The sequence below is a fragment of the Eubalaena glacialis genome, chromosome 9 (assembly GCF_028564815.1).
Source record: "Eubalaena glacialis isolate mEubGla1 chromosome 9, mEubGla1.1.hap2.+ XY, whole genome shotgun sequence".
In the NCBI taxonomy this organism is placed as follows: Eukaryota; Metazoa; Chordata; class Mammalia; order Artiodactyla; family Balaenidae; genus Eubalaena; species Eubalaena glacialis.
In genome coordinates, this window is record NC_083724.1 from 51,881,338 (window position 1) to 51,908,480 (window position 27,143).

The following is a 27,143-nucleotide window of genomic DNA, read 5'->3' on the forward strand; positions in this document are numbered from 1 at the left end:
ACCTAATCCCACTCCCCAGGAGTATCCTAGATCTTCATCCTCCTGCATCTCTATCTGAGCACATGCAAACACACTATCTGCACATATACACATGCATTCTCTATGTTTACAAATAATTTTGCTCTATTTTTGTTTTATTCTTAAAAATATAGCCGTAAAATTGGCATACCTCAGGAGGTGATTAAGAAGGGCCTTCCAACGTAAATTTCTATTATTTCTGAATGATGTGACACAGAGATGCCTTGCTAAAGGATTGGAAACAGTCAAATATGACTTTAACTATTGACTGTAAGTATTTGAAGTGTTCCACAATTTTAGTTAACCTTTTCTGACATTTTTTTCATTAAAAGTTTTTTACTAGGCGCCTTGAAAAATAGTAGATATTTTGCTCTGATACATGTTCGCAAGAGGAAAAATGTTCAAATGATTTAAGACGTTTGAAAATGGAGGGGCTGTCTAGGAGTTTTGGCCACTGGCTACGTTTAAGCAGTGGGTGGGTGGATGACCACTTGGCTGGGGCATTGTAGAGGAGGTTAAAGCCGCAGATGGGAAGGCGGGGAGAGCTGGACTGAGCGCCTTCCAAGATCCAACTCAGCGCTCTGAGTCCCTGACTTCCTGCGCATGCGCAGCAGGCAGTGAGAAAGATCCAGGAGGAGTTCTGTGAACAGGAGCATCCAAATGGCCCCGGCCCCCTACTCCCACCCCCAGCAGGAACAGCTGGTGCATACACAGCCTGGGTGGTTCCGGAGGCCGCCCACTGACACGTGGCTGGTGTACAAGAACGCCTGCGGGCAGCCATGATTGTTCCAGCTACTCTTTGGACCTTGGGCACTTTCAACTTAGGTACCTTGATTTAAAAGAAAACAAATTCCTCTCTAAACACTGCGGGTTCTAAATTGACAGCAAATACTGTACATTCTTAAGAGCCTGGCAGGACAGGAAATTACTCCTTCACCTGTTTGCTATTTTGCTATTTCATCAAGATGGAATTTAGTGGCTTTGAAAGATAATATTATAGTTGACCTTAAAAAAGAGACCCTGGTTAGAATTTTCAGTGTTCAGAATCCCCTCTATTTGTATATGGGTCGGATAGATGTACTTCTTTTCTTTTTACCCTGAAAAAAATACCCCCCAGAAACACTGCAAAAAGAGTACTTTGAACATCTATACACCCTTACCTATATTCACCAATTGTTAACATTTTATCATATTTGCTTTATCTCTCTGTATATAAATATACATATTAATATTATTGTCAGCAACTGCTATAGGCTAAATGTTTATGCCTCCCTCTCCCCCAATTCATATTGGGTTGGCCAAAGAGCTCGTTCAGTTTTCCATAAGATGTTACCAAAAATCCAAATGAACTTTTTGGTCAACCCAATATGTTGAAATTCTAACCCCCAATGTGATGGTATTGGGGTGGGACCTTTGGGAGGTGATTAGGTCATGAAGGCAGAGCCCTCATGATTAGGAGTAGTGCCCTTATAAGAAGACCTAAATAGACATTTCTCCAAAGAAGACATACAGATGGCCAAGAGGCACATGAAAAGATGCTCAACATCTTTAATTATTAGAGAAATGCAAATCAGAGCTACAATGAGATATCACCTCACACCAGTCAGAATGGTCATCATCAAAAAGTCTACAAATAAATGCTGGAGAGGGTGTGGAGAAAAGGGAACCCTCCTACACTGTTGGTGGGAATGTAAATTGGTACAACCACTATGGAGAACAGTGTGGAGGTTCCTTAAAAAACTAAAAATAGAGTTGCTGTATGATCCAGCAATCCCACTCCTGGGCATATATCGGCAAAGAGGAAAGCTCAAATTTGAAAAGATGCATGCACCCCAATGTTCATAGCAGCACTATTTACAATAGCCAAGACATGGAAGCAACCTAAGTGTCCACCAACAGATGAATGGATAAAGAAGATGTGGTATATACATATATAATGGAATACTACTCAGTCATAAAAAAGAATGAAATAGTGCCATTTGCAGCAACGTGGATGGACCTGGAGATTATCATACTAAGTAAGTCAGACAAAGACAAATAGCATATGATACCGCTTATATGTGGGATCTAAAAAAACTGATACAAACAAACTTATTTACAAAACAGAAACAGAGTCACAGACTTAGAGAGTGAACTTATGGTTACCAGAGGGAAGTGTGAGGGAGAGGGATAGATCAAGAGATTGGGATTGACATATATACACTGCTGTATTTAAAATAGGTAACCAACAAGGACCTACTGTACAGCACAGGGGACTCTGCTCAATATTCTGTAATAACCTAAATGGGAAAAGAACTTGAAAAAGAATAGATACATGTATATGTATAACTGAATCACTTTGCTGTACACCTGAAACTAACACAATATTGTTAATCAACTATACTCCAATATAAAATAAAAAATTTTTTTAAAGTATTCACAAAAAAAATTAAAGAAAAAAGACCCCACAGAGCTCCCTTGACCCTTCCCCCAATTTGAGGATACAAGGAGAAGTCAACAACTTAGAAGAGGGCCCTCACTCAAATGTGCACAATGACCTTGGACTTCTAGGCTCTAGAACTGTGAGAAATATGATTCTGTTGTTTATAAGTCACCCAGTCTGTTGTATTTTGTGATAGCAACCCATATGGACTAAGGCAGGAAATACCAATGTTCGAGGTAAGTTATAGACATCGTGATTCTTTCCTCCTAAACATATGGGCAAGTGTCTCCTAAGAATGAGGGCACAGTATAATGATCCAATTTAGGACACTTAACAATGATGTAATACTATTACTGAACACAATCATATTCAGATTTTGCCATATTTCTAATATTGCCCTTTATAACATGTTCTCCCAATCTAGGATTGCATATTTACACTTAGTTGTTATGTTTCTTTAGTCTCTTTTATTTCAGAATGGTGCCTGAGCCTTTGTCTTTCACAATACTGATATTCTTGAAGAGTACAGGCCAGTGGTTTTCTAGCAGGTTTTTTGATTTGGGTTTGTTTGGTGTTTCCTTTGGACAAGATTCAAATTATGTACATGCTGTGTCCTTCTCAGCACATCGCAGTAAGAGGCACCTGTTGTCAATTTGTCCCATTATTGGTGACATTGACTTTGATCATGTGGTGAAAGTGGTACCCAGATGATTTCTCCACTTTACGGGATACTTGCCCTTTTCATAATCAGTAAATAATCAATGAGTAGACATTGGTATTGTCACCCAGATTTCTTCACTCTAAAGGTAATTTTTTCCCTTTGTTGTAATAAATAATCTATGGAGAGATATTTTTAGACTCTGTAGATAGCTTGTTTACAAGGAAACTGGCTTTAGCATCCATTGACAACCCTTGCCTGAATCAATTACAATATTACTATGGTGCATAGATGCTTTTGGAAAAGGGAATATTGTAATATTGAGGTTTCTTCCCTGCAGCCTTTCCCCATTATTCCTCTTCTAACAGGAAAAGGGATGCCCCAGGCAAACCATTTGGGCCAAAATGACTAAAGGTCCCTGACAGCACCTTCTCCCCACCACCATTCCAAAGTTTGAGCTATGTTTGGAGGATGAGGCAGCCATGGTGCAACAGCAAGAGCCTGAGACTGAGAGTCAGATGAGCAATGACCTGGCATCTCCACTTGGAGATTCCACGGGTTCCTCTAAATGAACACATCCTAAACTGAACTCCTTTGAGGAGATCACACCCTCAAACCTGTGCCTCCCTCAGAGTTCTAATTTTAGTGAACATCACCACTATCTACCCAGTTGCGCAAGTCAAAAATCTGGGCAGCATTCTCTAGTCCCAACTCTTCCTGACTCTCCACATCTAATTACCAACCATCCTGTGTGAGGATACCTTCCAAACATCTCCAAGAATTCATCCTCTTATTTCCAGCCGTATGGCACCACCTGGTCCAGGCTACCAGCATCTCTCACCTGCTCTTCTGCAGCAGTCTCCTGACTGTCCCCCTGCCTCCAAGATTTTGTGAACTACAATCCATTCCTCTCACTTCATTCAGAGTGACCTTTCTGCAGTATAAATCTGATCATGTCCCCACCACCACAATAAACACTTTGGTAGCTCCCCGTTCCCTTAAGGATCATTTGGCTAAAGTGATAAGTCTCAACTCCCTAACATGGCATACAAGGCCCACAGCCTAGAGTTGGCCCACTTTACCAGTGATATGTTTCGTCAAGGAACCACCTCTTACTTATTGGCTTCACTTCTGGCCAGACAGACCAAGACAGGAACGAGGTAACATACTGTATACGAAATGTGTTCTTGAAAAAAAAATATGCAACTCCTCAGTGTGCACACATAAAGCAATTTCTCCTCGGGAAATCATGGAAGCAGCTCTGACCTGGCCACTTACAGGACTCTGACTTTAGAAAGCTGTCCCGCACCTGTGGATCCTCCTCCATAATGGAAGAGAGAAGCACTCACCAGGAGAGGGTTCCTTAAGTTTGCGCATCAGGGCCCATGAAGCCATTGAAAAATGGGCCACCAGAGGGCGCACCGTGACACCACAACAGGCTTGAGGACGGATGGGTTCCACATTTATCTTGAAAGAAAAGATATTGGAAACATATTAGGTATATTTATTTAGGCTTTCTGACTAACACATGCATCCCAAATCCCAGGGCAGCCACGTTCTTTTATTTTTGTGCCGTATCCATGGTTTCAGGACAAACATGCTAAGAAAAACCTTTCCCATCACTGAATAGAAAAGGAAATATGAAAGCTTGGGCTATTTTCTTCCTCCAAAAGTTAGACTACATTTTAAATAGTCTCCCCTTAGGAAAGAACTTTTTTTTTTTTAATTTTTTTATTTATTTAACATCTTTATTGGAGTATAATTGCTTTACAATGGTGTGTTAGTTTCTGCTTTATAACAAAGTGAATCAGCTATACATATACATATGTCCCCATATCTCTTCCCACTTGCGTCTCCTCCTACCCTCCCTATCCCACCCCTCTAGGTGGTCACAAAGCACCGAGCTGATCTCCCGGTGCTATGCGGCTGCTTCCCACTAGCTATCTATTTTACGTTTGGTAGCGTATATATGTCCATGTCACTCTCTCACTTTGTCACAGCTTACCCTTCCCCCTCCCCGTATCCTCAAGTCCATTCTCTAGTAGGTCTGCGTCTTTATTCCTGTCCTGCCCCTAGGTTCTTCATGACCATTTTTGTTTGTTTGTTTGTTTCCATATATATGTGTTAGCATACAGTATTTGTTTTTTCTCTTTCTGACTTACTTCACTCTGTAGGACAGACTCTAGGTCCATCCACCTCACTACAAATAACTCAATTTCGTTTCTTTTTATGGCTGAGTAATGTTCCATTGTATATGTGTGCCACATCTTCTTTATCCATTCATCTGTTGATGGACACTTAGGTTGCTTCCATGTCCTGGCTATTGTAAATAGAGCTGCAATGAACATTGTGGTACATGACTCTTTTTGAATTATGGTTTTCTCAGGGTATATGCCCAGTAGTGGGATTGCTGGGTCGTATGGTAGTTCTATTTTTAGTTTTTTAAGGAACCTCCATACTGTTCTCCATAGTGGCTGTATCAATTTACATTCCCACCAACAGTGCAAGAGGGTTCCCTTAGGAAAGAACTCTTGATTCATTAAAGAAATGTCTAAAACTCTTCATGGCACATTATTCATAAATACTGGAAATTTCTCAATTTCCAGTATTTTGGATCAGGAAAAATGGCAATAAAATATGATTAATAGCTACCTCTTATTGAGTATTTACTATGTTCCAGATACTATGCTAAGAGTTTAATATGCATTATAAGTAAATATAAATATATGTAACTCACAGAATAAGCTTTAAAGGTAAGTATTATTGTTCCTATTTTGCAAACGAGAAAACTGAGCCTCAGAGCACTTCAGTAACTTGTCTAAGATCACAAAATTGGGATTTGAACGCAAGACTCTCAGATGTCAAAGTCCATGTTCCTACTCAGTGAGCTCTGCATCTTGGAGACCTCTCATCTTTCTCCTAAAAGCCTACCATCTCCATTTCAGGACCTTCCTTCTTTCCTCTTTTCCTGCCATGAGTACACTTACTATACTAGGTGTAACTCCAGCAGACATCTACCATACTCTAGATCCAAGCTGCCCCACTGTTTCCTAGACCGTATCTTCTACCCCCAATCAAAAGTGGATTGTCCTGTGTCTCATTCCTTCAGGACCACTGATTCATGCTCAAGTACTTTTTGGGCCTCATAGTCAGGCAGTCAACAAATACTGTTGAACTCCTCTGTGCTAGACCAATATGGTTCCCACACATGGGGCTCAGTAAATGCTTGTTGGATAATGGATAGATGAATGAACACTAAAACACAGTTAGTGACAATAGAGGAAGTTTCAGGTAGAGGACAGAATATGAGTTTTGGAATAAAAATGATTTGGATTCTGGCTCTATCATTTGGGTGGTCCTTAAGTACTAAGTATTCACCAAATATTTCTGGCCACAGTCATTTCAGGCACTTGGTAATTCTCTCTTGCATTGCTTAGTGTTTCCAAATTCCCAAAAGGCATCAGTCTTTGGAATTTGGGAATAAGAGATCAGAATTCCCAGGAATTCTCAGGAATTCTGAAATCATAAATTATTCTGTATTTTTCACAACATTTTATTTACCTATATTTAAATAATAATGGGTAACCATAATAAGGAACATTGAATCATTTTTCTGTGATAGGGTTATACTGCCAGAGGTTGTCTGTAAAAATGATATAATAATAAATGCATGGTTTATTATAGTTATGAATCAATTTCTTGTGACAAGATTATATATTTCAACATGTACAAATAATCTCTTCCTTATGGAGACATTTGAAAATAAAAATATTAAAAGAAGGGGAGAGACACAAGATAAACACTCAAGAAAATTATTATAAAAATGGAATGTAACACAAATATTTCAATAAGGTATTGTTATTAAAATGAAAATTTTAAACACACAAAACATTAATTGCCTAACCAATTTTCTTTTTTGCCTTGACATTCATTCAGTTGTTAGCAGTGCATCCAAAAGCTATTTCAAGTCAAGTGTTAGAGTACATACTGCTTCATATAAGTTCATTTCCTTTTCTAATGATGAAAATTAAAAATATTTATTTTTCTTTTCTTCTTGCCCTGGTTTTGATTTTGCTGTTGAAATTGATATTGCTTTTGCTAATTCAGATTTTTGTTCAGTTTCTGATTTCCTGTCAAAGTGTTCCACAACAATTTTCCCATCATCAGCTCTTTGCATTTCTTTCAGCTAAAGTATTTACAAAGAACTGTAGCCTAGAGGGAATATTCAAACACTGGAAAACACCAGTGAATGTCACTGGGTTGTGTTCAAATAACATAACATTCAGATCTACTAGCAAAGTTAATAGCACTAAATGGGAGCGTGTGTTGAATGTTTCCAAAACTTATTTCTTAGAACATCACTCAAGGGATTTGGATGAGGTATATATGAAGCATACATATTGATATTTATTTATTTGATATTTATTTGAAAGAATGTCTCACCCAGCAGACATGGCCATGAACACACACTTAAAACATGGCAACAGCTGCTAGCAAGACTGCCTGATAGATGGTCTTGGCTTTTAGGGTGTTCCTGTCCCCGTTCCTGGAAAAGTCAACCTTAACCTTCTATTCTGTGCATCAGTGTTTCTTGGTCTTGCTTTCAACTTGACATGAGTGAATCCCTTGAACCAGTAACATCTCTATGTTGCTTCTTTACGGTTTAATTCTTTTAGGAGAATCGCAACTTTTTCCTGTTTTCCCAATTTCTTGACTGAATTGTATTGGGACTTGGGATTTGGAAAAACATACACATTTCTAGAAAAATGCCAAGAAGGCATTTACTCATGGAAATAGCACCATGGCCTTTACAAGTGAGGTGCAACATGTGGCGGGCTTTGACCAATGGAACATGTTACTTCCAGGTGGAAACTGTGACAACTGTGATGAGATTTGCCACGTTCCTTCTGCTGCACTAATCCTAGAAGCACATGTTGAATTAGAACCTCCAGAACCAGGGTCCCTGAGTGACTGTGATAAGCAGAGCCCACTGACAACTTGTGATATCCATGAGAAACTTTGGTGAGATTTTGGGGTCGTCACTATAGCATAAGCAAAACCTACAGTGACAGTCTCTCATATGTTGGGTAAATTACTTACCCTCTCTGTGTCTCAGTTCCCTTATTTAAAAAGAGAAGTTTCTATTTCAGGATTTTATTTTTGTTTTTGGTAAGGACTAAACAAGATAAGCACATGGAAAGCCTCTAATACAATGTCTAATATATAGTAGATGCTCAGTACATGCTTCCCGTGCAAAGGGACAAAGAGAATACCCTAGAAAATGATCATATAAAAAAATTAGAAGTCAGAGTGGCATCAGACTTCTGAAATGCAACACTGGAAGCTAGAGATGTCAAAGGAGCAACGCCTTCAAAACTACGAAAGGAAAGTCTTTACCCAGACAAACTATCAAGTAAGGATGAGGGTCAAATACAGCCATTTTCACAAAATATTTTATAGCCTATGCACCCTTCCTCAGAAAGTATTCCACCACAATGAGTAAAATATTCATCCAAGAAGAATACACAGGATTAGGAGACAGAGGAATCCAACCCAAGATAGAGAGAATCCGTTGAAGGGCATCCCCAGCTTGATGTCTGGGCAGAGCCTTGAGAGCATTGGCCAGCTTGGAGAAGGAAGATGGGTCTGCAGGGGAGCCCTAACCAGGAACAATATTAAACTGGTGGGAAACTTGATGTATGTGGAAAATAGTACGAGAGGGAGAGTACATTTTATTGGGAAGAATTAATGACAGTACCTGGATAACTGAGGGCATCTAAAAATATAAGGCAATTGTTAACTCTAAGAACAAGAAAATGTTGAAAAAGGATATCATAATTATTACTTGACTTGGCAGGCAAGAATATTTACATGGTTGTACTAATTTTTTTGCTGATTATTGATCTAATCAGAAATTTTATAATAACTGCCACATATAGGTGGGACGGGAGGAGAAATTGGGGACGTACTAAATCTTCATCTTGCAAATTAGGAAATCAATAGATGATGCATAAAGTAGGTAAATCAAGAAATCACTACAAGTAGATTATTTAAAAACATAGAGGCACGTGCCAGAGGAGCCACACGACAGATTTCGACGTGGTTACTTCTGAGGAGATGCATTCAGGGATGGAGACCACTTACGGCAACAGCTGCTAGCAAGGCTGCCTGATTAGACGGTTTTGGCCTCTGGGGTGTCCTTGTCCCGGTTCCTGGAAAAGTCAACCTTAACCTTTGATTCTTCACATCAGCATTTCTTGGTCTTGCTTTCAACTTGACAGGAGTGAATCCCTTGAACCAGTAACATCTCTATGTTGATTCTATGGTTTATGTTTCCAGTTACAAATTGGGTAGCGCAGTTTGACTCTTTATTTCAGAGCAATATGTGTCCATATTTTAAGGATTAGTTACTGTGTAAATACTAATAAATATTCTTAATATTTACGTGAAGCCCTGAGTTCCAGTCCTGAGTCAACCACACCAGCAAGGACTCAGGTAAGTCCTTGCACCTCTGAGTCTGCTTCCCCATCTGTAGGTGGGAGGTTTGAATTTATTATCTATGATCTCTGAAATCTCAAATGCGCTATTACCAAAACGCAAACTTGTAAAATACCTTGTAACACTTGTAAAAAGACAACTCCTTATTTTCACAAGCGCAGTTCTTTTTCATAGATAAAATACTAAAACACACCAAAACACTTTAGGTTAAAAAAAAGAAAGAAAGGAGTACAAAAACTCTGACATACTGGCCATGTTTTGTCATGTATCATTTTTAATAGCCTGGCAAGCTTTGTAAGAGATCCATTTTCAGTCTATGCAATGTGGATAAATAAATAAATATGACCTTGAGTGTTCTCATTTGCACATGCCCCATTTCCCCCCCCAAACCTCAGGACAGTTTCAATAGTTCTTGAACCAGAATTTGGTGTCCAGATAAGCCACCAAGAATAATCTTCTCCCTGGAGAGATCCCTGTGTGTTCTTTGCAGGCATAAGATGTCCTGTGCAGAACTAATGAAGCTGATAGTTCAGAAATTTTCATTGGAGAGAATTTCTTCACCACCTCCCCTCAAGTTCCCATGAGCCAGTTCCCTCACTGTGCTAAACCAGCAAAGAGCTCAACATTTCCAGAGGAAAGATAAATCAAAGTCACAGCTACTCCCAGAGGATTCACCCCAGTGTCCACCTCCTGCTGCTTTTTCTTTCTTCCCTCTCTGCTCCTCCTTCCTACCACCCACACCATCCTTCGCAGAGAGTGAGGTTCTGGTCATCTCCCTTGGTCTCTCAGGCACGATTTGTTCTTCTCCAGAGTCAGAGCTCACTGTCCCAGCACCGGGTGGTCCAGCTGTGAACAGGTGAAGTGAACCGGGTATCATTTCCCAAAAACCATTTATTTATTTGTCTATTTTTGGCAAGAGTAAGCACCTGTCATCTGCCTCCATCAAAACTTTGATTCAGGGCTTCCCTGATGGCGCAGGGGTTAAGAATCTGCCTGCCAGTGCAGGGGACACAGGTTCGAGCCCTGGTCCGGGAAGATCCCACATGCCGTGGAGCAACTAAGCCCGTGTGCCACAACTACTGAGCCTGCGTTCTAGAGCCCACGGGCCACGACTGAGCCCACGCGCCACAACTACTGAAGCCCGCGCGCCTAGAGCCCGTGCTCCGCAACAAGAGAAGCCACCGCAATGAGAAGCCCACGCACTGCAACGAAGAGCAGCCCCCGCTCGCCACAACTAGAGAAAGCCCGCGCGCAGCAACGAAGACCCAACGCAGCCAAAAATAAATAAATTAAATAAATAAATTTATTTTAAAAAACCAAAAAAAACAAAACTTTGATTCAGAGAAGTAAAAATGACAGCCCCAGACTCCTGGCCTCAGGGCACTCGATTAGTTTCTGTGCTCCAAGTCCAAGGTGAGGGAGAGAAGGATTTCCTGGGCAAGTGTCAGAGGTGCATTCACAGGCAACTGCTCCTCTCCCAGCTTCTCCACTGGATTATGTGGAGGTGAGGTTTGTCACACCCTGCATACACCAGCTCACTGAGTGCCCTAAACAGATTTATCCCCATTTTACAGGTAAAGAAACTGAGGCAGAGGGAGGGGAAGCAGCTCGCCCAAATTTGCACAACCAGGAGTTGGTGGAGGCAGATATGAACTGAGGTCTGTGTTACCCTAAAGCCGGTGTCTTTTCCCCTTAGGCTGCCTCTCCGTCTCCCTGATGGCACTGCCTTCCCTGTGCTCCCAAGACCGGGCTGGAGGTGGAGATTGGGCTGGATGCAGGGGCCAGGTTTGGCTGGGTTTGAGAGCAGCTCAGAGGTTTAGTGACAATGTAGATTGCCGTGAAATGTCTCGGCTGTTGAATGTCTTCCCTCAGTTTTGGTCAACTTTGGCCGTTCTGGGTCTCCTTCATCCCTTTGAATCCCAGGTAGGGACTGAGAAGTGGCCATAGGTGACACTTGGGACACACCAGAATTCCACTCTGACTTGGCTACAACATCAATGTGCTTAAGGGTCAAGCACAAATTATCAGACATGTGGTCTGGGGACACAGAGTGGCCTTGCTGCTCTTTAATTATCTTCTTTTTCATGCCTTTCATTTCCATTCCTCCATCTCTGTCTTCCTGCTTGTAGCGGGTGGGGAGGGGCAAGGGTCTCTGTGTAACTCTGTTCCCTAGTCTGGTCTACATTACCTTCTTGGCCCCCATTTTCTAAGGACTGGCTTAGAATCTGCTGCTCAACCCTCTGGGTTGGGAAAAGAACTAACTGGCACGGTCTTCCAGGCAGCAGGGGTAGCCGCTCAAAACAGAGCTGCTGAAATCTCTGTGGGGCCTCTGGGTCCTCGTGATTCATGTAGATGCAGAGGCCCTGCCTTGGAGGCTACATCAGACAGATTCCAATCTCCACTGAATGCCCTGGCTTGGATCTTACATAATTACTCTTATAACTTACTTTTTAAAAAGCTCTGGTGAGGGCTAAACATGTTTTATTTTAAAATGACATTTCTTGGGTAATTTTTTTGGTCAAGTATTATATATGCATTACAGAAAATTTAGGAAAGAAAAAAAGCAAAGCAGAAATAAGAAAAATAAATATTCACTGTAATCCCACCAACTGGAGATAATATTTAAGAATATATAGCATTTCATTCATTTTTGGGGGGTTGCCTATCTATGTTCACTTTTATTTCTAAAAATGGAATCATATCACATTCACCACATCACCTAACAGGCACTTCTCTGCTTTCTCCTTTGTCAGTAAACACTGATTTTGTCCAGAGGACAGCCATGTGCCTGAGGGAAGGCTGGGACCTTCTCCAGCCTGAAGTAATGCAACTTAATTGGTCTAAGTCGTTCTGGATAATTCTACTCGTCTTGCCAGTGACTGGCTTGGGAATAAACATGTGACATTATTTTGGCCAAAGAGACAGGAAGGAAGTCTGTAGGGAGCTTCTGGGAAAAGTTCCTTTGCTCTTCAAAAAATATCCAGCATTGTTGCAGTGGTACCCTTGCATTCATTTCTTACTTCCTTAGTTTAAACTCTGGGTTAAATGTTATGAACAATTTTGAGACTTTTAATACATATTCCAAATTGCCTAGGAGCCCCCCTATAGACATGTTTTGTACTAACAATTAAAAATTCTCCATGGAAGGTCTATTTTCTCTTTCTTTACAGTGAGCTATCAAAAGAATCCTTATCAATAAACATTATTCCTGCAAGTGCAGACTTATTTTCCAAAATTAGTTCCATTTATGCAAAGTATGTCTTCTAATAAACATTAATACTTTCTATTCTTCAACATTACATTAAATTCAAATTATTAGAATCATATGAGGGTAGATCCCAGGGCCAAGTAAGGTCATATATTTGGGCTGACAGTGCTCAACTCTGGCTGTACACTTGGGATCACCTGGGGACCTTTAAATAAAACCAAAGTCTTTATAGAGATATAGCTGATGTACAATATACTGTACATATAGTGAGCAATTTGATAAGCTTCAACATACGTATACATCCTTGAAACCATCACCAAAATCAAGATAATAAACATACTTATCACCTCCAAATTGCAAGGCTCATTGTCCTTGGTGTTGCCTGGCAACCACTTACTTGGAAATGACTGTTTCACATATTTTGTCTGTTTTTTTAGTTGTCTCAGGTAGGAAGGAAAATCCACACCCTGTTACTACATCTTAGACAGAAGCAGATATTCCCCACCTGGGGAGTTTTTGTAAAACAATCTCTTGGTTCTACCCCAGAACAAATGAAGTATAATTTGGGGGAGCTAAATAAACCATATTTATTTTTATTTTTTCATTAAGCTATACTTTACATGCAATAAAATTCATGCTTTTTAGTGTATGGTTTTGTGAATTTGGGCCAGTGTGTATACACTCATGAAACTACCACCACAGTCATGATATAGATCAATTCTACCCCCTCTTCCAAATTCTCCTACGCCCCTTTGTTGTCAATCCTCCCATCCCCAACCACTAGCTCCTGGCAACCACTGATCCTACCCCTCCCCGTAGCATGAGTACACAGACCAGAGCGGATATCTGAACAAGGGAGATTGGCAGATCAAAGGTCTAGAGTCAACAACACACGTTTGCTCCTATGAAGGATCCCAGGAGCAGGCACACTTGGCCAAAGCTGTAGTTTACCCCTTAGCCTGACGAGCAGCTGTGGTCTTCAACTGTGTTTCTTGGGACCAGAATGGCCATCATCATTGGGGTCAATTTAAGGCCTTATGAATACTGACTACATCACGAATTTTAAGTGCCTCTTGGTCCCTCCATTCTTTCCTCTCTCTGTTCAGCATTTACATGCTCCGTATGCCCTATCATGTCCCCTGAGTCACCAACCTACCTATCCACACTTCCCATTTGTATTTCTTGTCTTCTGAAGCAGCAGTGATTTTTCTTAAATAATGCACAAATGCATATTATGTTGTGACACACATAAATACCATCTTTCATGTGTCGCCATAGAAACAAAGATCAAGAACTGCCCCTCCATGTGAGGAGAGGCGTCACTCAGAGGACGTGAGACACAGGGATTGGACCCATGAAGACAAGACTAGAGCAACATTGTAACTGCGGGAAATAACGGTGATAATTACAAGTTATCTGGTTTGGTTCTGGCAAGAGCCCTATGAAGGGGCTGTTCTTATTCCATTTTCCAGATGAGGAACCAGCACAGAGAAAGGAAACAATTGGTCAAGGTGCTCAAAAGTGCCTAGTTCTTCTGGCTTCAGGTTCAGCCCTCTCTTTACATATTATAGTGGGGATTAAATCGTCTCCACCTTCTCAAGTTCTTTACAAAGATAAATGGTCCTAGGATAGCAAATAGTGTTTGGAGACAGGGTTGATGAGGTGAAAGGGAAGAATTCTCATGCTTTCCCCAGTGCATGTGGTCAGACTCATGGAACACCAATGACTACATCCAAAGAAATTCTCTCTCTATTTGGCAACTTCCCCTCATCCTGTAAAACCAGTAAAGCTTATAAAGAATAAGCTGCTAGAGGTGAATGATCAGCTGAGAAGGGCAAAACTCGTTCTCAGCCACCTCAAACACCTGTGTTTAGGTGGTCCAGGGCTTAGATCTGAAACGTGGAAGTTGCTGCCAGCTGTTGGGTCTCAGCCCAAATTGAGAACTAAGGTTCAATATAACAACCTGTTTCAGACTTTCAGAATTCTCAGTCATAGACCAGCTTGGTGGATTACAGAGAAGCTTCCATTCACTTTGGAAGTCGACCTCCCTTCAGTCTCTTCCCCTCTCTGTGCTGTAACTCAGGCCAGTGGCTCTCCAAGTGTGGTCCCTGACCAGCAGTATCAGCACTACTCAGGAATCTCTTTTTCAATTGAGGTCAAATTTACATAACATCAAATTAACCATTTTAAAGTGTACAGTTCATCCTCATGTAGTACGTTCTCAGTGTTGTGCAACTATCCCCCTCTACCTAGTTCCAAAACATTTTCATCATTCCCAAAGGAAAGCCTGTCCCCATTAAGCAGTCACCCCTTACTTCCCCTCCCCCAGCCCCTGGCAACCGCTAATCACTTTCTGTTTCTACGGATTTGCCTATTCTGGACATTTCATAGAAATGGAGTCATACAATACGTGACGTTTTGTGTCTGGCTTCTTTCACTTAGCATAATGTTCTTGAGGTTCATCCAGGTTGTAGCATGTGTTAGCACTTCATTCCTTTCTACGGTTCTAAGAACGTTTTAGAAATGCAAATTTCCTGCCTCACCCAGACCTAGTGTATCAGAAACTCTGAGGATGGGGTCCAGCAACTGGTGTTTTCACAAGCCCTTTTGGTTACTTGAAGGCATCCTAGCGTTTAAGAACTCCTGATTTAGGAGATGTCAGCCTATGCTCTTTGACATAGAAGGAAGTTGTTAGGTTCCTAAATTCAGGATTTTGTTATTCTGCCCAAAACCCCGAGTCAATATAGACGTTTCAAAGGCAAAAATGGTTTTGCCTTTTTCTTGAGTTGTCGGAGAAGGCTGTCAGGGTCTGCCAAATTCATTCCTTGTCTTAAAAAACAAATCGAATATCTAGACACATTCTTTCAAAATAATCTCAGACTATTTTTAATCTCTTAACGTTAACTCAACCTTTTCCATTTTGTTTCCATCCTATTTAGAGAATGGCTAGTTTCTTCTCGAACACCTCCAGATGTGCCTTCTGTTACCCAAGCTGTACACCGTAGGTGGCTGCAAACAGGACCGGCCCAGCCGGCTCCTTCCTTGGCTCCCTCATTACACAGAATAGATTCGTCCTTTAAACACCCAAGGGCCATCCACTCTGTATGACGTGGATGGACCTAGAGACTCTCACACAGAGTGAAGTAAGTCAGAAAGAGAAAAACAAATATCGTATAATATCACTTATACGTGGAATCTATAAAAAAATTGTATATATGAACTTATTTGCAAAGCAGAAATAGAGAGACTTCCCTGGTGGCGCAGTGGCTAAGAATCCGCCTGCCAGTGCAGGGGACACGGGTTCAAGCCCTGGTCCAGGAAGAGCCTACATGCCGTGGAGCAACTAAGCCCATGCACCACAACTACTCAGCCTGCACTCTAGAGCCCGCATGCCACAACTACTGAAGCCCATGCGCCTGGAGCCCGTGCTCCGCAACAAGAGAAGCCACCGCAATGAGAAGCCCGTGCACCACAACAAAGACCCAACGCAGCCAAAAATAAATAAAGTAATTAAAAAAAAAATACTTTAAACAGACAAACAAAAAGCAGAAATAGAGTCACAGATGTAGAGAATAAACTTACGGTTGCCAAGGGGGGAAGAGGGGATGGGACGACCTGGAAGATTGGGATTGACATATATACACTACTATGCATAAAATAGATAACTAATGAGAACCTACACAGGGAACTCTACTCAATGATCTGTGGTGATCTAAATGGGAAGGAAATCTAAAAAAGAGGGGATATATGTATACGTATAACTGATTCACTTTTCTGAACAGCAGAAACTAACACAACATTGTAAAGCAACTATACTTCAATAAAAATTAATTAAAAAACAAAACACCCAAGGGCCCACTTAAAGGCTTTCAGTTGCAATGAGCCGAAAGGAATTTCTGTAGTTTGACACCCAAATTCCCAATTCCTCCCCTGGTATTTCCCCCTCATGGTGGCTTCTGTAGCCCACCTGGCCCTCTGCTGATAATTTGTAGGTTTAGGAAGAAGAGCTGCCTTGGGTGGCGTGGGAACCTGTAGTAGGAAGTTCAAGGAACTGGGACCCGAACGACTAGGTTCCAGTGCTGACTTGACTCATGCCCTTGTTCACTCAACAAATACAGAATGTATTGAAGACCATGTGGACGAGCTACTGGGTGAGAAGACGGCAGTGAGCAAGGTCAACACTGCTCCCCTCCACCCCCACTTTGGGAGCTTAAAGTCCAATGCGAGATCCAAACAAGCAAAGAGGCCACTTCAGCACCGTGTGAGGAGGTGTGGATGGGGCGTGTCTGAGATACACTGCAGAGGGTACGGAGAGGCACTTACTCCAGGGGCAGTGGTGTGTGTGTAAGGGAGGTCAAAGGAGACGCTGAGGAGAAAGAGAGGGATAAGTTTGTTCTAACTCATGAAGGATGAGTTGGATGGGTGTCAAGTGCGGCAGGGTGGTTTAGTTGGGAAGAGCCTTCCTGAGAGAGGAAATGGCAGATGCAGAGGTTGAGGAGAGAGAAGGGGTGTGTGTCATGCTAGGAAGTAGCAGGATTCTGAAGTTGCTGGATTGTAATGTCAGGGGTGGGTCTGCTGTGACAGAGGGTTAGCAAGGGAAGAAAGAGGCTGTAGAGCTCAGTTAGGGCCAGGGAAGCTCAGTGGGAAGCCAGGGAAGGGGTAAAGCTGAGTTGTGATTTGACCCGCTGCGTGTTTTCGTGATCACTTGGACTATGTAAGGGGAGTGAGTTGGAGGGAATGAGAAAGGAGATTGGGAATCCCGTCAAGGGGCTCTTGCACTGGGGCCTCTCATACCACTGCTAGTGGGTGTGTAAATTAGACAAACACTTTGGAGAACAGTTTGGGAATGTCTAATAAAGTCAAAGATACATGTGCCCTGTGATCCAGAAATTCTGTTCACAAGAAGTTATGAGTAAGATGCTCATAACTGTATTCTTTGAAATAAAAAATTGGAAGCAATTTAAATGCCCATTAATAGGAGAATGGATAAAATGCAATACATAAAACATGCTATATTTATACAATGAATTTTTATGCAGTAGTTAAGATGAATGAACTGGGGCTGGATTTATCAAACTGAAAAAATCTCAAAAGCATAATGTTGAACAAACAGCCATGGTTTGCAGAAATACAGGTACAACTTGACATCCTGTACTTAAAGTTTATAAGTTCTATCATTTCTTTATGCACCCTTAAGACAGAAAAAATGCTGAGAATTAAACTCTGACAAAATGCTTTCTTGTCACTTATTATTTGATACTCTATACTTGATTAGACACTTTTTTTTTACCATATATTACTCTTGTGTGTGCATAAAAAAGTAAAATAGCAGTGAAATAAATAGAAGTGAAATAAATCAACTTTTCCACATGTAAATTCTGACTCTTCTAAATTCTTTTGACTTAAAGTCACTGATGTCTGTGTTTCCCACATAATAAATCCTCCATCCAACTAGAGGGTTGGTAATAAGGCATTCCTAAAAGTAATCCATGAGAGAACTCACGGTTGTTGGCACTGGGTTCTTAAGCTATTTTTACAGTTAGGTATAGCTAAGCTTCTTTAGAGTCTTCCTTCTGGAACATTGCTGGACATTTCTGATTTACCTCCGTACCCACGATCTCCTCACAACCACTTGGTTCCTGAAGGGAAAAAGAGTGCCCCACTATTGTCTCCACAATTTTCTGCAAGTTTAGTCCTGCTACTTTTTTTTTTTTTTTAATTTTTATTTATTTATTTATTTATGACTGTGTTGGGTCTTCGTTTCTGTGCGAGGGCTTTCTCTAGTTGTGGCAAGTGGGGGCCACTCTTCATCGCAGTGCGCGGGCCTCTCACTATCGTGGCCTCTCTTGTTGCAGAGCACAGGCTCCAGACGCACAGGCTCAGTAATTGTGGCTCACGGGCCTAGCTGCTCTGCGGCATGTGGGATCTTCCCAGACCAGGGCTCAAACCCGTGTCCCCTGCATTAGCAGGCAGATTCTCAACCACTGCGCCACCAGGGAAGCCCAGTCCTGCTACTTTTGATGTTGGAGGATGTGCCGGTAGTATGGCACGACTGCCACCTGGCTGGCAGCTATTGTAAGGTGTCATCAGGTATAAGAGCATCCTGATTTCTGAGATATTCAAATATGAAAAAAGATGTGTGCTTTACATTTTGGAGGGTAAGTTTAAAATAGAAGAGTATTAGCAAACCCACTCGACTTCACAGCCATGTCACATCTTCCAATCCAGCTTTGTAATGAAACCAACATTTTGATATCAGTTATATGGGGAATCTTAAAAAATGACACAAATGAACTTATTTACAAAACAGAAACAGACTCACAGAAATAGAAAACAAACTTATGGCCACCAAAGAGGAAAGGGGGGTAGGGAGGGATAAATTAGGAGTTTGGGATTAGCAGACACAAACTACTATATATATGAAATAGATAAACAACAAGGACCTACTGTATAGCACAGGGAGCTAAATTCAGTATCTTGAAATAAACTATAATGGAAAAGAAAAAAAAGATATGTGCCTTAGAAATGATGCAAAATGGTATTATTTATGAATAAAAATGTAAAAACTATTCATGGAAATGATAAACACCAAATTCAAGATGGCTGCTATCACCATAGAGAGAATGCTGATGTGGAAATGGAGGGCATGTGATTGGGACCGGGGCATGGGGACTCCCAATGAGTTGCTCACAGTCTAGCCTTTAAGCAAGGTGGTGTCACATGGGTGGGTGTTTGTATTACTCTCCACACTTTCTGTAAGACAAATATTTCACAACTCATAAAAAAGGAAACTGTCACACTAGTACAATTCTGTTAATAATCGCCATGCGAGTCAGGGCACGTGTCTAACTTCAGCTTTATATTCTACATTGTAAAGAGGATTAATACCTCTTCTCCCTGCCTCAGAGGAATTGGCGTTGTTGTGAAGGTCAAAACAGCAAATGCTTGTGAAACCCTTTGTTAAACCACCAAGCACGGGAGAGAAAGTTACTGAGGTTGTCATCTCACAAGTTGACCAAACCTCTTACCAAGGATGTGTGGAAAATGCTTCCAGTAACAGCCCCCAGTGGATCAGGCCTCCCTCTGTCTACACCCCTTTTGCAATATGACTCTGCCACTCCTCCCATCAAATGGTGGCGCCTCTTTCTCCACTCCTCAGCTCCGGGCTGGCCTTGGGACCCGCTGTGATCAACAGAATATGGTGAAAGTGACACGGCAAGTTCCAGAGCCTAGACCTCCAGGGTAATGTGTCTTTCACTGTAACACCCTAGATTCCCGAGACACCCCCACCAGGCTGGAAAGCCCAGTCTAGCCTATTGGAGGATGTGAAGTTAAGTCAAGAAGAATCAAGAAACCTGGCCAACAGCCAGTACCAACGGCTAGACGTGAGTCAGGCCATCTCGGACTTTCTGGCCCCATTGACACTCTGGCTGAATGCTGTCAACCAACAGAACTCCTCAGTCAATCCACAGAATCATGAGAAATAAGGAGTCATCAGGGTCTTTAGGTCACCATGTTTCAGGGTGGTTTGTTTTGCAGAGTCAGGTACACTGACCTATGACTGGCAGTTTGGTTTGGTCTATTTTGCAGATAACAAGACACTCCTATTGCCATTTTGTAAGTTGAGCAGAAAGTAATTATTAAGCACCTACTGTGTGTAGGTTACGGGGTAGGTGCTGTGAAGACTACAAAAAAGCCCTGTAGATAAATGGCTCAGTCGTAGCACTAAAAGGAGCTGTAACCTTGTTAGGAAGACAAGATGTAAATTATAGAATGTTAAATAAGAATGTACTAAATTGAGAAAGATGTGCTCTCCAGAGGAAAATGAACACTTATGAAGTTTTTACTGTGTAGCAGGAATCGCTGGCTTAGTTCATTTAATTCTTACAACAACGTTATGAGGTAGGTACTACGATTATTCCCATTTTACAGGGAAGGAAACTGAGGAAGCCGCAGGTAAGTAACTTGCCCAGAGTCACACAGCCAGCAAGTGGTCAGGCCCAGCCTGGGAGCCGGCAGCCTGACTGCAAAGCCTGCATGTGCCCAGGACTAAATGAATGACAGCAAGGCCAGTGCTGTGAGGACTAGGGGACAGATGCTCTGGGGATGGGGACGGTCAAGAAGAGCCCTAGGGGAGAGAGACCTCAGCTGGCCTTGGAGGTTGGATGGGAGTTGGAATGGAATTAAGATAGCAAGTTCCAGGCAGGGGTCAAGGCATATGCCCTGTGGGAAACAGGAGGGAAGCACGTGAGGTGTTTGAGGACCCAGGAGTAGCTGAGCCCAGCTGGGTCAGGACCTGCCCCCCTCCAACCCAGGAGGGCTGCGATTGTCCTTAGTGGCCACTTACATCCAGTGAGACCCCCCCACTGCCTGGCTGAGGGCAGGCCCGGGAGAGGTGGACGGGGAGGAGCTTGGAAAGTGGGAAAAATGGCGATATCACTGGGGGACCAGGACAGAACCAGGAAACAGGATGGAAGGGCCTTCAGGGCCTCCTGGACTTCTCAGGTGGGGAGGGTGCAGGGACTGAGCAGGAGCTGTCTTCCAGCTGCCCCGCGGAGCCCGTGCCCATCGGCCAGGACAGCAGAGGCCGGGGTGGGACTGGTGTGCCATTTCTCCCAGGGCGTGTAGGGTGGACTTGCTCCTCACGGCCCTGTATGTACCCAGAGCATCTTTTTCCGCCGTCTTATACTAGCAGCGGCCACCAAAATCATTTCTGCGAAAACCTTTGCTGTGACTCAAGAGGGAAAGGTGTGTTCAGATATGCTCTTGAAATTCTCTAAAACAACCTGTGAATTACAATGGAACATTTTAGTAAGAGTCCAATTCTTGTCTGTTGCGTGTATTTTTGGTTAAGATATGTCACTTCACTTTATAAACGCCCGTGGTACCGGTGGCTGGGGGGCGAAAGTTGCTGGTTGTTCGCGGATGTGGTTACTGTTCCTGAGAAGCACCCATGAAAAGCAGAGACCATAGGAGCACCGTCTGGCTTCATCACCCTCCCACTCCCACCCTCGCAACACTGGATTGCTCACAGCCTCTGGGAATTCAGGAAAGGCTCCAAGTGAAGAGACACTTGAGATGGGCCGTGAAGGATGGAGAAGATTTTGACAGGTGAGGCCAGAGGAAAAGGTTTACCAGGTGGTGGGTAAACTGACCAAAGGCCTGGGGCCCTGCAAGTGCAGGGGATGATCAAGGAAGAGGAAAAGGTCTATGTAATCACAGAGCTTGGGAAATACAATAAGACAGGACACGTCAGATGGTTGGGGTGGCGTTGGGGACCAGAGCCTTGAGCGGGGACAGTTGGGAGACGTGGCATTGCCCTCTGAAAGCAAGACGGCAAATACGACATCACATAAGAGTAGCAATTGTTCCTGGCTCATTCTTAATTCAACCTTGTGGATCCAGGGTAAGCACAGAGGGATGAAAATTGTGTGATTCTGAGAACATCCTGTGTAAAAAGATCAGAAGGCTCTACCTAAACAAATCCTTGCAGAGCAAATGATACAAAGTGCATACTTTGGTGAACTTAAAATCGTACATGTAATACATGGTTTGGGTAGAAAATTTTGAAGCCACAGATAAGCAAAAGGAAGGGGAAAAAAGAAATATCACTTACAATTCTACCATCCAGAGATAATAAATATGCCTTTCAGACTTTTTTGAATGCATGGATATAAATCTATATTACATAAATGGGCTCATACTGCTTTAGAACTTACTTTAGAAAACTCAATATCTTGTGACTATCTTTCCATATCAATACGTATACTCCTCGGCATCATTTTAAATGGCCATTTATTAGTCCATGTTGAAGAACATCCTGAACCGTCTCCAATCTCCCACTTCTATTTGTGTTAAAATCTTAACTGTATCCATTCAAGCGATGTGTTCTTAGCCCCATGTACAGAAGAGGGCACTTGAAAAATCAAACCCAGAGTAATCATCATCATTAAGTTAATCACTTCAGAGCTCTTTTCAGTGCATACCTGATGTAGCATTCTGTAGTCTTCCAGAAGAGTCTTCAGGTGGTGATGTTAGGTGGCACAGTTCCTTCAGAACCCAAACGACTCATTTGAAGAGTGCGTGGGCTACTTCTATCCGGACTTGACCCCTCCTATTGTCTTTGTATTTCTGTATTCACTCCAACTCCCTCAAAAAAGAAATGACAAGAATCAGATATGTTGCAGTTGTCTGTGATTGATGACGCATTCTTGAAACGGGGAAAAGTTTAATGGATTTAATATGTCCTGCAAAATGTTACGAGTAGACTGAGCAGAAGAAAATGCCTTTTCTACTAGGTAAGCTGTTTACCTGGGGCCTCCTGCAAAGTTAACTGCTGATATCAGACTCGCCCTGATGAGATGGAAACGCTGAGCTGAAGTGTGCCCCCGTGATTTGCAGAGCCCGGTTTTCTCTGGCACCATCCACGCACGATGAAATATGTCTCTCAGATGAGAGCATCGTTAAAATGATGACATCAAAAACCAAGAGTACAAATTTGAAATCTCAGGGAAGAATGAAGCATAAGGACCTCACTGCTTCCCCCTAGTGGTTCTATCCTGTTTCAGCGGGTCTCTTGGCATGAGGTGGGTCCAGTGCTGGGAAACTCAGCGCCCTCTTGTGGAGGGCAGGAGAAGACGTCCACATTTCTGAGATGGCAGAGACCAAGGCTACAGAGAAACCGGTGGACTGACAAAGACAAACTTGACCTGACGGATTGGTAAACACTGAGTCACCTCCGCCAGAGCTGGTGTATGTCTTCCCCCCTCAGAGATTTATTAAAAGCTGAATCAAATCGATTCTCATTCCTTTAGGATGATCGAATTGTATGTCTTTTTTATTCAATACCGTTTGTTATTGTTCTGTTTATTCCATTACTTTAAGCATCCTCTTGGAATTACCCAGTTTCAGTAGTACGATTTTGCCCCATTTATCAGATATGGTTTATGGATGAAGGGAATGCTCCAGAGAGCTGATGGTGTAGCCTTTGAACCACTATAACGTTTGTCAGGTTTTGCAGATAGAAGATAGTGATTAAAGGCATGGGCTGTCATGCCTAATTCCAGCGCTGGTTCTGCTAACTGGGTGGCAGGCAGGCACCTGACAACTTTTCAAAACCTCACCTTCCTTACCTATAAAATGAGGATGATGACAGTTCCTACCTTGCAGAGTTATGACAATTAAAGAATGTAATAAATATATTAGCACAGTGCCTAGCTCATTGTACTTAGCAAATGTTAACTATTACTATTTAACCAGAAGACGAACATTTTTAAAAAGGTGCATTACATTCTTCACTGACTTTTTAAACAAAGTACAATGACCGACATTAACCATTTTCTAGGAGGCTCATATTTTTCCTTGTAAAAAATGACTCTGTGCCCATAAATAAGAGCAATAAAGTGCTAAAAAGTGGCTGAGGTCTGAGTACAGTTCTCCTACTTTTTTCTACTACAAAGCTGGTGGTCTGCATGTGAACTGCCTGCACTGCATTCTGAGTTCTTGTTTCTATTTCCATTTTCACCTGTTCCCTCACTATCTCGCTGCCCATTTCTAACACCACTGCTGACTCCACCCTCTTTCGAATCCACTGTGGAGTCAGAAACGAGGTAATAGCTGATTAGAATTCTGTTTTATGCAATAGGTTAAATAGACTCTAGCGGGAACGTCTGAACTCTTCCCCTCTTTGCAAAACACATAATCTCCTATCTGAATACACGTATGCCTTTTAGTGCCTATGGAATCCATACCCAGGGAGTAGGAAAGAGCAAAAATTTTAAAAAGGAAGTGTTAAAAGACTTTTCTTAGGATGGGCAGCGATCATGTGAGCTGAGAGCTCTTGAGGCAGCCCTCTTTTGATTTTTGTCTCCTTGTCGGGGGTAGGGGTGGGGAAGGAGAGCTGGGTTCTGCTCCCTAGGCTGGAAGCACTGCCCTCTAGTGGTTAGGAGGGCAGGGTGCTGCCAGAGGCTGCTGTCTCACAGAAAAGGATCCTGCAGGTAGTGATAAGAGGAGGGCAAGCAGATATTACTCAGGGGAGCATAACTGGAGGAGAATCTGAACCAGAGTCAAGACGGGAGCAAAGATCACAGTGAGGAGAGGCAAGGTGGGTCTATGATTGAGGGTACAAATAACAAGGTAAGAAGTGGAGATGTGGTGTCTGTAGCTTTGTAGTATAGTCTGAGGTCAGGGAGCATGATTCTTCCAGCCCTGTTCTTCTTTCTCAAGATTGTTTTGGCTATTCAGGGTCTTTTGTGTTCCCATACAAATTTTAACATTATTTGTTCTTGTTCTGTGAAAAACGCCATTGGTATTTTGAGAGGGACTGCACTGAATCTGTAGATTGCCTTGGGTAGTATGGTCGTTTTAACAATATTCATTCTTCCAATCCAAGAACATGGTATATCTTTCCATCTGTTTGTGTCATCTTCAATTTCTTTCACCTGCGTCTTATAGTTTTCTGAGTATGGATCCTTCACCCATATGTAAGTTGAGTATACCATCACTTTTCTTTCATGATCCTGACTCATAGACCATGCATTTCATTAGAGATCCACGATGTTTAATGACATTTTAAAACCCATTTATTTCATTTTTTAATTTCTCCACTATGGTCTCTTACACTAGAACATAATCACATTGTCTGGCATGTAGAAGGTGTTTATCTTAGATGGTGTTTTCTCAGAAGCAGACCCTGAACCAAAAATACGAGTGCAAGCCAAAGCAATCTTGAGAAAGAAAAATGGAGCTGGAGCAATCAGGCTCCCTGACTTCAGGCTATACTACAAAGCTATAGTCATCAAAACAGTATGGTACTGACACAAAAATAGAAAAATAGATCAATGGAACAGGATAGAAAGCCCAGAAATAAACCCACACACCTATGGTCAATTGATTTAAGACAAAGGAGGCAAGACTATACAAGGGAGAATAGACAGTCTCTTCAACAAATGGTGCTGGGAAAGCTGGACAGCTACAAGTCAAAAAAATGAAATTAGAACATTCTTTAACACCATACACAAAAATAAGCTCAAAATGGATTAAAGACCTAAATGTGAGACCGGACACTATAAAACTCTTAGAGGAAAACATAGGCAGAACACTCTCTGACATAAATCACAGCAAGATATTTTTCGATCCATCTCCCAGAGTAATGGAAATAAAAACAAAAATAAACAAATGGGACCTAATTAAACTCAAAAGCTTTTGCACAGCAAAGGAAACCATAAACAAAATGAAAAGACAACTCACAGATTGGGAGAAAATATTTGCAAATGATGTGATCGACAAGGGTTTAGTCTCCAAAATTTACAAACGGCTCATGCAGCTTAATATCATCAAAACAAATAACCCAATCAAAAAATGGGCAGAAGACCTAAATAGACATTTCTCCAAAGAAGACATACAGATGGCCAAGAGGCACATGAAAAGATGTTCAACATTGCTAATTATTAGAGAAATGCAAATCAGAACTATAATGAAATATCACCTCACAACAGTCAAAATGGCTATCATCAAAAAATCCATAAATAATAAATGCTGGAGAGGGTGTGGAGAGAAGGGGACCCTCCTACACTGCTGGTGAGAATGTAAGTTGGTACAGCCACTATGGAGAACAGTATGGAGGTTCTTTAAAAAACTAAAAATAGAACTACCATACAACCCAGCAATCCCACTCCTGGGCATATATCCAGAGAAAAACATGGTCCAAAAGAATGCATGAACCCCCATATTCATTGCAGCACTGTTTACAATAGCCAAGACATGGAAGCAACTTAAATGTCCATGGACAGAGGAATGGATAAAGAAGATGTGGTACATATATACAACAGAATGTTACTCAGCCATTAAAAAGAATGAAATAATGCCATTGGCAGCAACATGGATGGACCTAGAGATTGTCATACTGAGTAAAGTAAGTCAGAAAGAGAAAGAAAAATATCATATGATATTACTTATATGGGGAATCTTTAAAAAATGATACAAATGAACTTATTTGCAAAACAGAAACAAACTCACAGACTTAGAGAACTGAACTTATGGTTACCAGGTGGGAAGGGTGGGAGAAAGGGATGGTTAGGGAGTTGGGGATTGACATGTACAAACTGCTATATTTAAAATGGATAACCAACAAGGACCTACTATATAGCACAGGGAACTCTGCTCAATATTATGTAATGACCTAAATGGGAAAAGAATTGGAAAAAGAATAGATACATGTGTATGTATAATGGAATCACTTTGCTGTACACCTGAAACTATCACAACATTGTTAATCAACTATACTCCAATATAAAATAAAAAGTTAAAAATAAATTTAAAAAAAATAATTTAATTAAAAA

General features: G+C 41.8%; 1 protein-coding gene across 2 annotated transcripts in view; it reads right to left on the reverse strand.

The window, feature by feature from the left end:
- PIP5K1B (phosphatidylinositol-4-phosphate 5-kinase type 1 beta) overlaps positions 1 to 27,143 on the reverse strand; it is a 571,896-nt gene that overhangs the window by 490,135 nt on the left and 54,618 nt on the right. For both annotated transcript variants that reach the window (XM_061200361.1, XM_061200362.1), the window contains exons 2-3: positions 22,791 to 22,954; positions 4,448 to 4,565 (exon numbers count right to left, since the gene is read on the reverse strand). The gene's annotated coding sequence lies outside the window, so the exon portion shown is untranslated. The remainder of the gene's footprint in view (positions 1 to 4,447; positions 4,566 to 22,790; positions 22,955 to 27,143) is intronic.